The sequence below is a fragment of the Papio anubis genome, chromosome 2, assembly GCF_008728515.1.
Source record: "Papio anubis isolate 15944 chromosome 2, Panubis1.0, whole genome shotgun sequence".
In the NCBI taxonomy this organism is placed as follows: Eukaryota; Metazoa; Chordata; class Mammalia; order Primates; family Cercopithecidae; genus Papio; species Papio anubis.
In genome coordinates this window covers 179,031,774-179,047,557 of record NC_044977.1, presented here as the reverse complement: position 1 = coordinate 179,047,557, position 15,784 = coordinate 179,031,774, and the positions used below count along the sequence as shown (strand labels likewise).

Sequence of the window (15,784 nt, the reverse complement as noted above, 5' to 3'; positions counted from 1 at the left end):
TTAAATGAGGTCACCATAAAAGTACCTTGTATAGCATTTGCCATGTAGTGGCTGCTTACTAAATGCTAGTTTGAGTCTTTCCTATCATATTCTGCCACAGAAGCAGGTAACTGATCATCTGGAAATCTGGGGGACAAGAGGGAAGAAATGACACCGAGGATGCTCCATCCTTTCCCTGCATCCCTTTGTGTTCAGTTCGACAATTTGGTTCTCCTCCTGACCAGCCACTGTGCTTAGCGGAGGACACAAAGGTGAAGGAGACAGTCTATTATAAAACATGACACAGACCAGACCCGAAAGGGAGGAAGAGGTGCTGTAGAAAAGGTGAAGGGGCATCATTCACCAAGCCTCTCCAGCATTAACCAGAGACTGCTGGAGGGCAGCGTGAGCCTACGGAAAAGACTCGAGATCCAGGGTTTGGGCTTAAAGTCCCCAGTGTGGACTTCTTCAGTGCTCCGCTTCCTGAAGATTCTGTTGGCTTGTTCTCCAAACGTAAGCAACTTTCCAGTGCCAGCATATTGAATTCCTTGCCCACAGAACATTTCTCATCATTGTGTGCTGCAATGTGTGCTGTTGTCTGTTGCTGCATAATAAACCAGTAAGTCTGCTTAAATGGCATAGAAGCAACTCTTTTGTTATGCCCGTGATTCTATGGCTCAGGAATTTGGACAGCCCAGCAAGGACGGCTTGTCTTTTCTGTGACGCTGGGGCTTCTGCTGGGTACCAGAACCATCTGGCAATTCCTTCACTCACTTGCCTGGTGTTTGGGCCGGGATGACTTGAAATTTAAAGTCACTTAGGATGGTCAACAGAGCATCGACAAGTGATCTTTCCATGTGACTCAGGTTTCTTATAACACAGTAGCTGGGTTCTGATGGCGTGTTCCAGAAGGGAGCTTCCAGAGAGTGAACACTGCCACAGAAGCAGGTGGAAGCCGCATGGCCCTTCAAGGCCTAGAGGCAGAAGTCACATAGCATCAGTCCGCTGTACTCTACTGGCCAAAACAGTCATAACCCACATTCAAGGGGAGGAAACACAGGCCCCCATTCTTTGATGGGAGAAATGACAAAGAATTTGTGGCCATTTTTAAGAAATCATCACATGTGCACCCAGTGCTGGGTTGTAGCACACTCCAATTTGTGTATTTCTGTCCACTCCACTAAAGGTCTGAAAGCCCAGAAAGCATGAATTGAGGTCCAAGGCCCCACTGGTAAGGAACAGGAGGCCATTGGCTAAGTGGTTCATTTAGCCTGTGTTTAGTGAATTGGATCCCTTTGTCTCTTTTGCAAATTGCCAGGCCCCTGGTGGTCTCACCAGATATTAACTGAGGGGAACTGACACCGGCAGGAAATCCACTGTGTGAACTCCCGAACAGTCAGAGTCTATGGAGGTATGAGATGCTGGGCACTGCACACAAAGCTCAGTGTGGTTTCTTTGTTTCTTATCTTTGGGTGAAATCTTTTGATTTGATTTCTGATCAAGAGGTGCAGTCTGTCCAATGTACTTCAACTTTCTTTAATTTTTACTAAGCAATAGGATCTTTTTTTTTTTTTTTTTTTTTTGAGACAGAGTCTCACTCTGTCGCCCAGGCTGGAGTGCAGTGGCACGATCTTGGCTCACTGCAAGCTCCACCTCCCAGGTTCATGCCATTCTCCTGCCTCAGCCTCCTGAGTAGCTGGGACTACAGGTGCCCGCCAGCACGCCTGGCTAATTTTTTTGTATTTTTTAGTAGAGACAGGGTTTCACCGTGTTAGCCAAGATGTTTTCGATTTCCTGACCTAATGATCCACCCACCTCGGCCTTCCAAACTGCTGGGATTACAGGTGTGAGCCACCGCACCCGGCCACAATAGGATATTTTTACCAGAGTGCTTTGGCTGTTGTGGACCATCTGCACTCTTTTCTGGGACCTTTGAAATCAGAAAGTGTCCCAAGGAGTGCCCAGTGAGGAGTCCCCAGGGTTTCAGGTCGTATCCCTTCTAGTGTGATGGATAAGCCCCTCAGCATGTAACTATTTTAGTAGGTGGGTTTGTTTTGTTTTTGTTTTTTCATTTACCCAATAGACATTCATTCTATACTTACTCTACACTGCATGCCACCTGTATAGGACACATTTCTTGCCCCTCAGGGAGCACACAGATCTATTAATGAACAATGCAGTATTGTGAGGGGTAGACAATGACAGGGATGAGATCAGAGGGCTGTCAGCATGCTGAATCCAGTCTTAGACTTGATGTGGAGCAGAGACTGGTCACGGCAGGCTTTCTGGAGTTGAGCCAGGTGAAGAATAAGAGAAGAAGGAGAAAAGATAGGCGTGAGTACAGCAGAAAGTGCTTCTCAGAGGGAAGCAGCATCTGCAAAGATCCAGGGTCTGGAAAGACAATGGAGAATTCCAGAAATTTGTGACATGCACCTCAATCTGGCTGGGGTTGGAATGAACAGAGATGAGGCAGGAGAGATGCAGGGATCAGAGCTATCTCCAACCAGATTGTAGTATCCTGAAAAATTGGTTATCTTCACACATCTTTTGTCCTCTGAAGTTTCTAGGTTCATGTCTTCAACTTTGATGGTGCTTAATAAGAATAATAACATTCATAAAGTGGCTTTAATATGTTATTTTGCATACAGTATCTCATTCAGTCTTTATAAGAACCTTTTGAAGAAATAGGGCAGGTGACATGCAGCTCAATTTACAGTTTAGGAAAATCAAGAAGTCGGAAGAATTGTGATTTACACAAAATCAGGGGCCTGAAACTTGGACCCAAGTCTCTTGCCTCCAAATCCCACTCTCTTCTCACTATGCAGATTGCCTTGATTGAGCTGCAAGGAGAAAGTTTTGTACTGTATTTGAGAAAACTCACAACACAGAAGAACAATACTTCAGCCTTGTTGTCAGCATTGAACTATTTTAGTAGATGGGTTTAGTAGCCCTGACAGATCAGGTCTAAGCTGTGGCCCCAGGTTTTGGTGATTGACCCATGAGTCTTGTATGTGTCTCTGGTGAGCAGAATGCCCAGGATATGTGGGTCCCCAGTGGACACAGGTCAGGGAGCAAGCAATCCCCCACCCTGGAAGATGGCTTGTTCACAAGGCTGGGCATCCCTCTCAGACAAAACCCACTATCATATCTCTTCTGGTTTAATTCATGTTTTGACACTCAGCAAATTCCCCAACAACTTAGCTGAAGAGTTTCGTGAGCCGGAAGTGCCTCTGAAAGAAGTGAGCAGAGAGAACGTACACACAACTTTATTCATAGTTGAGCAGGCAAATGATGACTCTCGGTTTTTCTCTGAAGGGGAGCTCTTCCTTGACGTGAAACAGGGGCTGAGGAGACATGAGAGAGAGAAGCACCACAGACTGACATCAACCTGAGGCCTTCTGATGCTAAGAACATCACAACTTCCCTGGTGGGCAACTGGGTTCATCTGTCCACTGTCTGCCATGATCGGCAGATATCAACAAACCACTTGCAAAGTCCAAAGAACAAATATGGTAAAATACTCAAGAAACTCACCAAAGAGTTTATTTGTAGTGGACCAGAGGTCACTGTGCTGCTGCCAGCACCCCACCCCTACCCCAGTGATCTTGATAAGTCTTTCATGATTTTGTACTCCAAAATTGTGATTACCTGGAACCAAACCTTACCATGCCAAAGCCTTCCACTAGATGGGATTTTTGCAGTACTAAATATCTACGAGAAAAAAGAGCTAGATTGGAGACAGTTGTTAGGTGGAGGACTAGTTTTATCTAGCTTTCTATTAAAAGCTTCTGTGATTGCCTGATAGGCTGATAACAGGAAGGTATTATTGAAATACATATTACAGAGCCCTGTCCTGAAGTCCCTGCAGATTCATCTCAGTTCATTGGAAACTCTGCCGAAGCCAACCTGGTAAAAGACGGAATTCTGATTGCTCAGGAGACAGAAGTGGAGGATAGAGAAAAAAGACTGAGATAACTGTCTGGTTTTCTTTCCACTCTGGGCACCAGAATTTTGCCTCTTAATAGCTAGGAAGGAGCCACCCATCTCAAGAATTCAGATAGAGCAATGCTTTTGAGAGCAGCCAACTCTTCACTCTGATATAAAACCTCAGTGCCCATGTTATCTGAATAGTAACAACATATGTAGAATGTGAATACCATACAGCAGATGTGAACTGAACTTTCAGTTCCTCCTCACTGAGCAGGACACTTCAACAATACATTGGTCCCAACTGTTTCTCTTTCTCTTAGTGACCAAATTTTGCCATTTGCTGCTCCCATGTTCTTTTTTTTTTTTTTTTTGAGATGGAGTCTTACTCTGTCGCCCAAGCTGGAGTGCAGTGGCGCGATCTCGGCTCACTGCAAGCTCCGCCTCCCGGTTCACGCCATTCTCCTGCCTCAGTCTCCCGAGGAGCTGAGACTACAGACGCCCGCCACCAGAACCGGCTAATTTTTTGTATTTTTAGTAGAGACGGGGTTTCACCGTGTTAGCCAGGATGGTCTCCATCTCCTGACCTCGTGATCCGCCCACCTTGGCCTCCCAAAGTGCTGGGATTACAGGCGTGAACCACCACGCCTGTCCCCACCCACCCCATGTTCTTATACACTGAAATTTCCCCTTCTTCATTTCAGTGAGCCTATCACTTAAGTCCTTGGTCTTTGCACCTTAAAAGTCTCTAAGATCCATTCTTTTTTTTTTTTTTTTTTTTTGGAGATGGAGTCTTGCTCTGTCACCCAGGCTGTAGTGCAATGAGGTGATCTTGGCTCACTGCAACCTCCACCTCCTGGGTTCAAGTGATTCTCCTGCCTCAGCCTCTCAAGTAGCTGGGACTACAGGCATGCTCCACCACACCCAGCTAATTGTGTTGTATTTTTTAGTAAGATGGGGTTTCACCATGTCAGTCAGGTGGTCTTGAACTCCTGACCTCAAACGATTTGCCTGCCTCAGCCTCACAAAGTCCTGGGATTACAGGCGTGAGCCACCATGCCCAGCCTCTAAGATCCATTCTTTATGGAAATGTTATTAAGCTCCAATATTCTCTACAAAAATGCCTGTAGCCTGCATCTCTTTGTTAAATCCAGGACAACTTTGATTCATTCATTAATTCATTCAACTATTAGGGTGTACCTAATACATGCTAAGCATTGAGATTAAAATGATAACCACTTAATCACCCTATCGCTCAGTCTCTTTTTTAAAGAGTATTGAGATACTACCAATAGCAATAATAATAAAAACATGACCCATGCCTTGAAAAGGTTTAGTTAGTAGGAGAGATAAGTAAATAGACAGTCAGTGCAGTCTCATGGGCACCATAGTGAGAGACAGTACAGAGTGGTAGAGCAGCACAAGGGGGGTTCACAATCCAGGCCTGGGCAGCCAGGCATTCTGTCTTACTGCAGAGCCAAAGACAGGGCTTTTTGTGCACGTGGTTTATGGAGGGGATGCTCTAAGGAGAAAGGGAGTGAGGGAAGGCTGCAGGGCAAGAGAATAAAGGTAAGCAAGGAGACTACTTTCAGCTTAAACCAACTGTTTAGTTCATGACTCTGCTGTGTGGTTCTTCTGGTCTGGAACAGGCTCCACTGAGGTTGGCTTGGCTCCCTCATGTATCTAGGCTAGGTCAGATCAGGCTGCTAGTTCCAGAGAAACTCACACATACTAATTTCACCACAAAGTTGGATGCACCCTGAGTCAAGGGGGCCAGTCTTTTCACCTTCCATCCATGTCAGCCAGCCACTGGCTGCAGGCTGCCACTGATGGGAGGGGAGGACTAGTTGTACTGTGGGAAGGTAGTAGGGAGTTGGCCATAAAAAAAGAGAAGAGGGCATCTGTGAGCTGTTAGCAGCCAACGCTCACAGTAGCTGGGGACTGAGTACGCCGGTCCACAAAGGGGAGTTGGGTGAGCATGATCAGCATCTGCTATCGGATTGGCCTCCAAGCTGACTTGAGTGATGAGCAATAGTTGGTCAGGGGACCAGCAGGGGAAGAGAATTCCAGGTTAAAGAAACGGTCTATTACAGCGGCAGTTCATGGCTGTAATCCCAGCAGTTTGGGAAGCCGAGGCGAGCAGATCATCTGAGGTCAGGAGTTCGTGACCAGCCTGACCAACATGGTGAAACCCCGCCTCTACGAAAAATACAAAAATTAGCTGGATGTGGTGGCACACACCTGTAATCCCAGCTACTTGGGAGGCTGGCACAGGAGTGTCACTTGAACCCGGGAGGCAGAGGTTACAGTGAGCCGAGATCATGCCACTGCGCTCCAGCCTGGGAGACATAGCGAGACTCCATTTCAAAAAAAGAGAGAAACAGTCTATGCAGATGGCCAGAACTAAGAGAGAGCAAGACCATTCACAGCAACATAGGTGATGGGGATGCAGTGTTGAGAACACATGGGGCTGTAATAATATCAGGGAGCTTGATGTGCAGGGTCTTGTATGATTGTGTAAGAAGGAAAATATTTTTGAAGTATTTGCCCAATATTTCTGTATTAGTCAATATAGGCTAAGTTATGTTACATAACAAGCAGCACCCAAATCTTAGTAGCTTAAAACAAAAAGATTTATTTCTTATCCTTACTACATGTCCTTTGCCAATCAGTTGGGCTCTCTATTGCCCAGTGTTTTGATTCTGGGACCCAGTCCATAAAGGAAATTTGGACGGGCATCAGCAGCGTCTGCTACAGGTCTCCAAACTGAGACCTGAACGATGAGTAGGGGCAGCTGACAGAGCAGCTACCGCCTCAAGCACTGCTTCCATAATTGCCAAAGCAGGCAAAAGGGAACATGGAAAATTACACACTGACTTAAAGCTCCACTTGCAAGTGATAACAGAAAAACAAACACATTTTAATTTTTAAAGCATCATTAAAAATAGAGTGTTGTCTAGATGCGGTGGCTCACACCTGTAATCCCAGCACTTCAGGAGGAAAAGGCAGCTGGACCACCTGAGGTCAGGAGTTCAAGACCAGCCTGGCCAACATGGGGAAGCCCTGTCTCTAATAAAAAATATAAAAATTAGCCAGACATGATGGTGCATGTCTGTAGTCCCGGCTACTTGGGAGGCTGAGGTATGACAATCTCTTGAACCCGGGAGATGGAGGTTGCAGTGAGCTGATATCATGCCACTGCACTGAAATCTGGGTAACAGAGTGAGACTCCATCTCAAAAAATATACATAGAGAGAGTTATCACAAAAGTGATATAATTCCAATTTATCAAGAAGACACATCAATACTAAACACGCATATGCACAAAATAAAATATATATAAAAGTACATCATAAAATTAAAAATATAGGCCAGGCATGGTGGCTCACACCTTAATCCTAGCCTTTTGGGAGGCCAAAGCAGGCAGATCACTTGAAGTCAGGAGTTTGAGACCAGCCTGACCCACATGGTGACACCCTGTCTGTACTAAAAATCCAAAAAATTAGCCAGGAGTGGTGACAGACACCTGTAATCCCAGCTACTTGGGAGGCAGAGGCAGAAGAATCACTTGAACCTGGGAGGCAGAGATTGCACTGAGTTGAGATTGCACCACTACACTCCAGCCTGGGTGACAGAGGGAGACTCCATCTCAAAAAAAAAAAAAAAAAAAAAAAAAAATTAAAAATATAAAGATACATCACTTCCAAACATGCAGATGCATAAAACAAAATATGTGAAGAAAATTTATACAACCACAAAAAAAATGACAAATCCTCCATTGTATGGCATTAAAAAGCTGATGGAATAGTAAGAAAGAGATAAATAAATCATTCAGGGAACACTTTTTTTTTTTTTGAGACAGTCTCGCTCTGTCGCTGAGCTTTAGTGTGGCGGATCTCAGCTCACCAAGCTCTGCCTCCCAGGCCCTGTCCTGCCTCAGCCTCCCAGGACTGGCATCTCGCCCGGCTAGTTTTTAACATTTTAGTAGAGCGGGGGTTTCACCATGTTAGTGAGATGGTCTCATCGCTGACCTCGTGATCGCCCATCTTGGCCTCCCAAAGTGCTGGGATTACGGGCTTTGAGCCACGGCCCGGGCCCAGAGACACTTTGCTTTTTTTTTTTTTTTTTTTTGAGACAGAGTTTCACCCTGTTACCCAAGCTGTAGTGCAGTGGCATGAACACAGCTCACTGCAGCCTCAACCTCCTGGGCTCCAGCAGTTCTCCTGCCTCAGCCTCCCAAATAGCTGGGACCACAGATGCAGGCCACTACACCAGGCTAATTTTTTTTTTTTTTTTTGAGATGGAGTCTCACTCTGTCACCCAGGCTGGAGTACAGTAGCGTGATCTCGGCTCACCACAACCTCTGCCTCCTGGGTTCAAGTGATTCTCCTGCATCAGCCTCTTGTGTAGCTGGGACTACAGGCACGTGCCACCACGCTCAGCTAATTTTTGTGTTTTTAGTAGAGACGAGGTTTCACCATGTTAGCCGGGATGGTCTCGAACTCCTGACCTCGTGATCCACCTGCCTCGGCCTCCCCTCCCAAAGTGCTGGGATTACAGGCATGAGCCACCGCAGCCGGCAACACCAGGCTAATTTTTAAATTTTTTAATAGAAACTTGGTCTCACTATGTTGCCCAGGCTAGTCTCAAATTTCTGGGTTCAGGTGATCCGTCTGCCTCAGCCTCACGAAGTGCTGGTATTACAGGCATGACCCACCACACCCAGCCATGTTTACATTTTATTATCCAAAGTAAAGTAAGTATGAAACTAAAAACTCTGTTTGGAAGGGTTTACCAAAGTTGAGAAGTCTAATAGGAAACTGACCCACATTAAGCTGAGTGGCTCTAGCTGGGGGATGCACTTGTCAGGGTAGGAGTATAACAGATGGAAAGCAAACCCCTTGAATTCTCCCCTGAGCAACGCCCTTGAATTCCCCTCAGAGGAACCCCTCTGAATTCTCAGGGGGATGTAGGGACAAGTACCTTGATGCTGAGCAAGGCAGGAATAACTAACAACCCATCTCTGATTGGTTGTAAGCACAGGCCAGCCTTAGTGTGGATTTATGTTCTAAATTTGTGTCACAGGATTAGTCCAATAAACTTAAGGTGATTAATTAGAGCATTATACAGAACTAATATTGCTTCTACGTGTCTGACAGAAGCAAACTCAAAATCATCTTGGAATAAGGGTATATTTATCCTAAACTTGGGAAATCCTCTCAAACAATATTCAAGGTCAGGCTAGGAGTGGCAGCTCAGGCCTGTAATCCCAGCACTTTGGGAGGCTGAGGTGGGAAGATAACTTCAGCCATGGAGTTCAAGACCAGCCTGGGCAACATAGGGAGACCCTGTCTCTACAAAAAAAATTTTTTAGTTAGCTGGGCTTGGTGGTGGTACATCTATAGTCCCAGCTACTCAGTGGGCTGAGGTGGGAGGATTACTTGAACTCAGGGGATCAAGGTTGTAGTGAGCCATGATTGCACCACTGCATTCCAGCCTGGGCAACAGTGTGAGACCTTATCTCAAAAACAATAAGAATTATTATTATTATTATTATTATTATTTTCAAGGTCAAAGAGTAGCCCCAGCCAAATATAATCAAAGGCACAATGGAACAAAGCAACATAAGGACCACAGAAACAAATCCACATAGGCCTCAGATATTGAAATTATGAGACATATTTTAAAATAAACATTCCTACAATACTTAAATAAAACAACCTTGCAAATATTTACAGGAAGAGAAAACTACAAGGAAGCATCATAGATTTGCAAAAGAACAAAATAGCACTTTTGGAACTGCAAAATAAAATAACCAAATTTTAAAACACAACATGTGGGTTTGGGAACTGGTTAGACACAGTAGAAGAGAGAATCAGTAAGTGGAATGTAGATCAGAAGAAATGATGCAGAATGTAGCATAGAAAGCAAACAAAAAGGAAAACATGAGAGAAACGTTTAGAGACACGGAGGATAAAGTGAAATGATTAAACATGTGCTTAATCTGAATTCCAGAAGTAGAAGATAAGATGAAGTAGAGGTAGTATTTGAAGAAATAATAGATGAGGATTTTCTAGAATCAGTGTTTAAGACACCAGTCCCTAGATTCAAGAAGCCCAACAAATACCAAACATTTAAATTGAAGTTCACACCTAGACATGTCAAAGTAAAATTGAAGAGCACCAACAACAAATAGAAGCATCTTAAAAGCAGCCAGAGGATAGTCTACTGCCACTTCAAGGGAGTGGCAGTAGACTCAAAGAGGATTTCTCAAAAGTAAAAGCAGAAGACCAAAGATAATACAATGATATATTCAATATACTGAAAGGAAACAAATGCGGACCTAGAATTCTATATCCAATGAAATTCTCCCTCAAGAATGTTGGCAAAATGAAGACATTTTATGATAAACATAAACAGAGACTCTCATTGAAGGGCATACCAAAGTATGTACCTCAGTCAGAAGGAAGATGATTCTAGAAAGTTCTAGGATGTAAAAAAGACTGAAAAGCAAATAGAGTGGTAAACCTGTGTATAAATGTAAATAAATATTAAATTCATGACATGCAATAATAATGGTTAGTGGACCTCATAAGATTGAATTACAATATACCATTGTAATTGTGTAAATTACAACTCATAAAAACAAGAATTATAAGACAGGAACAATAGAAGTAGAGTTAAAACTTCTACTTTTGTTGTTTGTCTTTGGGTTTTTTTTTTTTTAATGTCGGTAATAAGGGCAAAGGTAATTGGTTAATTTTAAACTTTGAAAATTAAATATACTCCCCCAAAAAGGCAAAGAATGACAGAAAAAGAAACCTGTAACAGGTGGTACAAATATAATCTATGAAACAAGATTTTTTTTGTTTTGAGACTGAGTTTCACTCTTGTTGCCCAGGCTGGAGTGCAATGGTGCCCTCTCAGCTCACTGCAACCTCCACCTCCCGGGTTCAAGCGATTCTCCTGCCTCAGCCTCCCGAGAAGCTGTCATTACAGGCATGCACCACCATGCCTGGCTAATTTTGTATTTTTAGTAGAGACGGGGTTTCTCCATGTTGGTCAGGCTGGTCTCAAACTCCCGACCTCAGTTGATCCACCTGCCTTGACCTCCCAAAGTGCTGGGATTACAGGCATGAGCCACCACACCTGAAGGAAATAAGATTTATACAGGACTATCAGAAGTTGCATTAATATAAAATAGGGTGTATGCAACAGTGAAAAGACCAAGATTGTCAGATTGTGTCCTTAATAAACTATGTGTTGTCTACTAGAAATCAAGTTGAAAACATATGAATACCAAGAGGTTGAAAGTAAAAAGATGGAAACAAGTATACCATGCAAATTCAAACCAAAAAACAAACTGATGTAACTTTGTTAGTATCAGGCAAAATATCCTTTTTTTTTTTTTTTTTTTTTTTTGAGATGAAGTCTCGCTCTGTCTCCCAGGCTGGAGTGCAGTGGCACAATCTCAGCTCACTGCAGCCTCTGCCCCCCAGGTTCAAGCGATTCTCTGCCTCAGCTTCCCGAGTACCGGGGATTACAGGCATGTGCCATGATGCCTGATTATTTTTGTATTTTTAGTAGAAACGGGGTTTCTTCATGTTGGCCAGGCTGGTCTTGAACTCCTGGTCTCAAGTAATCGACCCACATCGGCCTCCCAAAGTGCTGGGATTACAGATGGGACCACTGTGCCCGGTCAGTATCAGGCAAAATATCTAATGTAAAAAGAGATACAGAAGATATTTTCTTTTCTTCTTTTTCTTTTTTTTTGAAATGGGGTCTCACTCTGTCACCCAGGTTGCAGTGCAATGGTGTGGTCTTGGCTCACTGCAACCTCCACCTCCTGGGTTCAAGGGATTCTGCCTCAGCCTCCCGAGTAGCTGGGACTACAGGTGTATGCCACTACACTCAACTAATTTTTGTATTTTTAGTAGAGGTGGGGTTTCACTATGTTGGCTAGGCTGGTGTCGAACTCCTGACCTCGTGATCCGCCCACCTCCGCCTCCCAAAGTGTTGGATTACAGTCGTGAGCCACCACGCCTGGCCCAGAAGATTTTGTTGTTGTTGTTGTTGTTGTTTGTTTGTTCGATTGATTGATTGTTTGTTTTTGAGATGATGTCTCGCTCTGTTGCCCAGGCTGGAGTGCAGCAGCGTGATCTCGGCTCACTGCAACCTCTACCTCCTGGGTTCATGTAATTCTCCTTCCTCAGCCTCCCAGGTAGCTAGAATTACAGGTGTGCACCACCATTCCCAGCTAATTTTTGTATTTTCAGTAGAGATGGGATTTCACCATGTTGCCCAGGCTGGTCTCGAACTCCTGACCTCAAGTGATCCACTTGCCTCAGCCTCCCAAAGTGCTAGGATTAGGGGCGTGAGCCACTGTACCTGACCCTGATTTTTTTTGTTTTTTGTTTGTTTGGGTGGTTGGTTGTTTTCTTGTTGTTGTTTTTGTTTGTTTGTTTTGAGAGGGAATCTCACTCTGTTGCCCAGTCTGGAGTGCAGTGGCATGATCTTGGCTCACTGCAACCTCTATCTCCCAGGTTCAAGCGATTCTCCTACCTCAGCCTCCCAAGTAGCTGGGATTACAGGTGTGCGCCACCATGCCTGGCTAAATTTTGTATTTTTATTAGAGACAAGGTTTCACCATGCTGGCCAGGCTGGTCTCGAACTCCTGACCTTGTGATCCACCCACCTCAGCCTCCCAAAGCTGATGGTTTTAAATTAAGGATTTTAGGATACAGTTTGAGCTGAGGAATATAGAAAGCATTACATATCAAAACTTGTGAGATACAGCTAACGCTATATTTAGAGGGAAAGTTATAGCCTTAAATGTTTTTATTAGAGAAAAAAGTCTGAAATTTAATGAGCAAAACATCTTCAAGAAGTAAGGAGGGCCAAGTGTGGTGTCTCATGCCTGTAATTCCAGCTACTTAGGAGGCCAAGGTGCAAGGATCACTTGAGGCCAGGAATTCCAGACCAGCCTGAACAACATAGCAAGATCTTGTATTTTAAAAAAATGTAAGTAAGCCAGGAATGGAAAGAGGCTGATCAACGGGTTCAAAGTTATATTATGAGGAATAAGTGCTGATGTCCTTATTGCACAGTAGGGTGACTATAGTTAACAATATAGTATTGAATATTTCAAAATAGCTAGAAGAAAGGATTTTGAGTGTTTTCACTAAAAAAAGACAAATGTTGAGGTGATGGATATGCTACTTATACTGATTTGATCATTACACAAAGTATGCATGTATTGAAACATCACATTGTACCCATAAATATGTACAATTATTATGTGTCAATTACAATTTTTAATTAAATTTTTTCAGAGAAAAAAATTAATCTCTTAAAAGCTTCCTTTTCTTTTTTTTCCTTTTCTTTTTCTTTTCTTTTTTTTTTTTCTTTTTTTTTTTTTTTTGAGACAGGGTCTCACTACATCACCCAGGCTGGAGTGCAGTGGCACCATCACAACTCACTCCAATCTTGACCCCTGAGCTCCAGCCATCCTCCCACTTCAGCCTCCTAAGTAGCTGGGACAACAGGCACATGCCACCATGCCCAGCTAATTTTTTATTTTTTGTAGAGACAGTGTCTCACTATGTTGCCCAGGCTGTTCTCAGAGTCTATTCTCGAAATCCGGCGAGACACGGTGGCCTCCGCCTGTAATCCAGCACTATGGGAGGCTGAGGCGAGGAAGGATCCTGGGTCAGGAGATCAAGACCGGTGAAACCCGTCTCAACTAAAATACAAAAATTAGCGAGTAGCGGTTGTCGAAGCCTGTAGTGCTCTCGAGGCGAGGCAGAAATAAGCGTGAACCGGGGCCGGGCTTGCAGTGAGCGGTCAGCGCCCTGCCTCCAGCCTGGGCGACAGGCGGAGACTCTGTCTCAAAAAAGAAATCCTCCCATCTTGACCTCCCAAAGTTCTGGGATTACAGGTGTGAGCCACCACTCCCGGCCAAGCATGCCGTTTTGACAATAAAAATCTACCATTTCTTACAAAAAAAAAAAAAAGGAATTTTTTAATGTGAAAGAAATACATGTAATACATGTAAAAGCAGAAAATAACGAAATAGAAAAATACATATTCAATAGAGAACATCAACAAAGTCAACAGTTTTTATTTTCAGACTCATAAGTTGATAAATTCAGGGATGAAAAGTGTTTCCTCACCTCTGTAAGTGTTTTAGCCTAAGAGCTAAAGAAATCTTTCTTTATTAGGAAAGTCTGGATCCACCCTCTAAAACAATGAATGTGACTTTATTGGGTTTCAGAAGGACAGAACTGTAAGGGAACTCAACTTCTCAATCTATATCATGAGGCAGAGGCAGGTTCAGAGAAACAAGAGGCTCAAATCCTTGCAAGCCAGTCAGCAGCATACAGAAACCTAGGCAGAGCCGGGTATGGTGATTCACTCCTGTGATCCCAGCACTTTGAAAGGCCAAGGCAGGCAGATCACTTGAAGTCAGGAGTTTGAGACCAGCCTGGCCAACACATCGAAATCCCATCTCTAGGATGGCCACGGTGGCCTCCGCGAAACGCTGAGAAATCAACACTGGGAGACAAGGCAAGGTGGATCACCTGAGGGTTAAGTTGAGACCAGCCTGACCAGCGATGGAGAAACCGTCTGCAAAATACAAAATTGGCAAGCATGGTGGCGCGTAATCAACTACCGGGAGGCAGGGAGAATTGGCGAACCGGGAGGCAGAGGTTGTGGTGAGCCGGATCATGCCGTGCCAGCTACAAAGGAGAAGGGAGGGAGGGAGGGAGGGAGGGAGAGAAGAAAGAAAGAAAGAAAGAAAAGAAAGAAAAGAAAAGAAAGAAGAAATCTTGTCTCTACTAAAAATACAAAAAAGTGTAAGGTGTGGTGGTGGGCACCTGTAATCCCAGCTACTCGGGAAGCTGAGGCAGGAGAATCACCTGAACCAAACCGAGATGGGGGTTGCAGTGAGCCGAGATCATGCCACTGCACTCCAGCCTGGGCCACAGAGGAAGACTCCGTCTCAAAAAAAAAAAAAAAAAAAAATCTAGATAAGGTTTGTCTTAAAAACTTTCCCACAATTTCTGTGAACCCCTGGAGCGCTCACTTTCTCATGGTTTCCTCGGTCTAGACATTCTGCCTCTGCTTCCACTAAATCCATTCAGTTCATGAATGATCTCACCATCCTACACATTATTTTGCAGTATCTTGACTCAAATGTGGAACAGAGTCCCTTGAATTTCACAAAAAGCTTATCCACATCAGGCCTCTTTAATGTGTAAAAACTTTACAGAAGCATTAAAGAGATGGAGGAGGAGGTGCTGTCTACACTGTCACAGCACAAACTCAATAGTATTGACTGTCAAATATCCCAGTTTGTAAAAGATATTCTACCACCATCCATTTTCTTGATCATCCTTTTGTCTTCACTCTTCTCTTCTTTGTCCAACCCCACCTCCGAATTTCAAATAATTTTAAAATTAAAGCTGTCCCATCTGTATTCCTGAAATGACACATCCTCGCCTTTCTTCTCCAAGTCCAGCTTCTGAGGAAGGGGCCCTAAGAAGCATGAGGCTTCCACGGGCTAAGGCGGGAGGGAGAGAGGAGTCAGAAAGAAAGCAGAAGGCTTGGGAGCCTCCCAGAGAAGAGTCCGGGCACTGCTGCCTCCCATGGCCAAGCCCTTGGGATAAGGAAGCACAATAAAATCCCCACTCAGATTTTGGGATGTGAGAAAATAGGGATTTTGGGCCACATTCCCAATGTCAAGCTTGGGGAGGAAGCAAGATCCCTGAGTTCCCCATCACAGTGCAAGGGCAGATGCAGACGCAACACAGTGCAGGTTGTGTCTGCATGTGGACCAAGGCAGCCTGCAAGAGTTCCCATGAACCAGCCATGGAGG

At 44.2% G+C, this 15,784-nt stretch overlaps 1 long non-coding RNA gene across 1 annotated transcript in view; it reads left to right on the top strand.

Annotated features, from left to right (window-relative positions):
- Positions 1–1,759: 1,759 nt before the first annotated feature.
- LOC103882440 overlaps positions 1,760–15,784 on the top strand; it is a 39,452-nt gene continuing 25,427 nt past the window's right edge. The window contains exon 1 of the long non-coding RNA XR_644263.4: positions 1,760–2,313. This is a non-coding gene — a long non-coding RNA (uncharacterized LOC103882440). The remainder of the gene's footprint in view (positions 2,314–15,784) is intronic.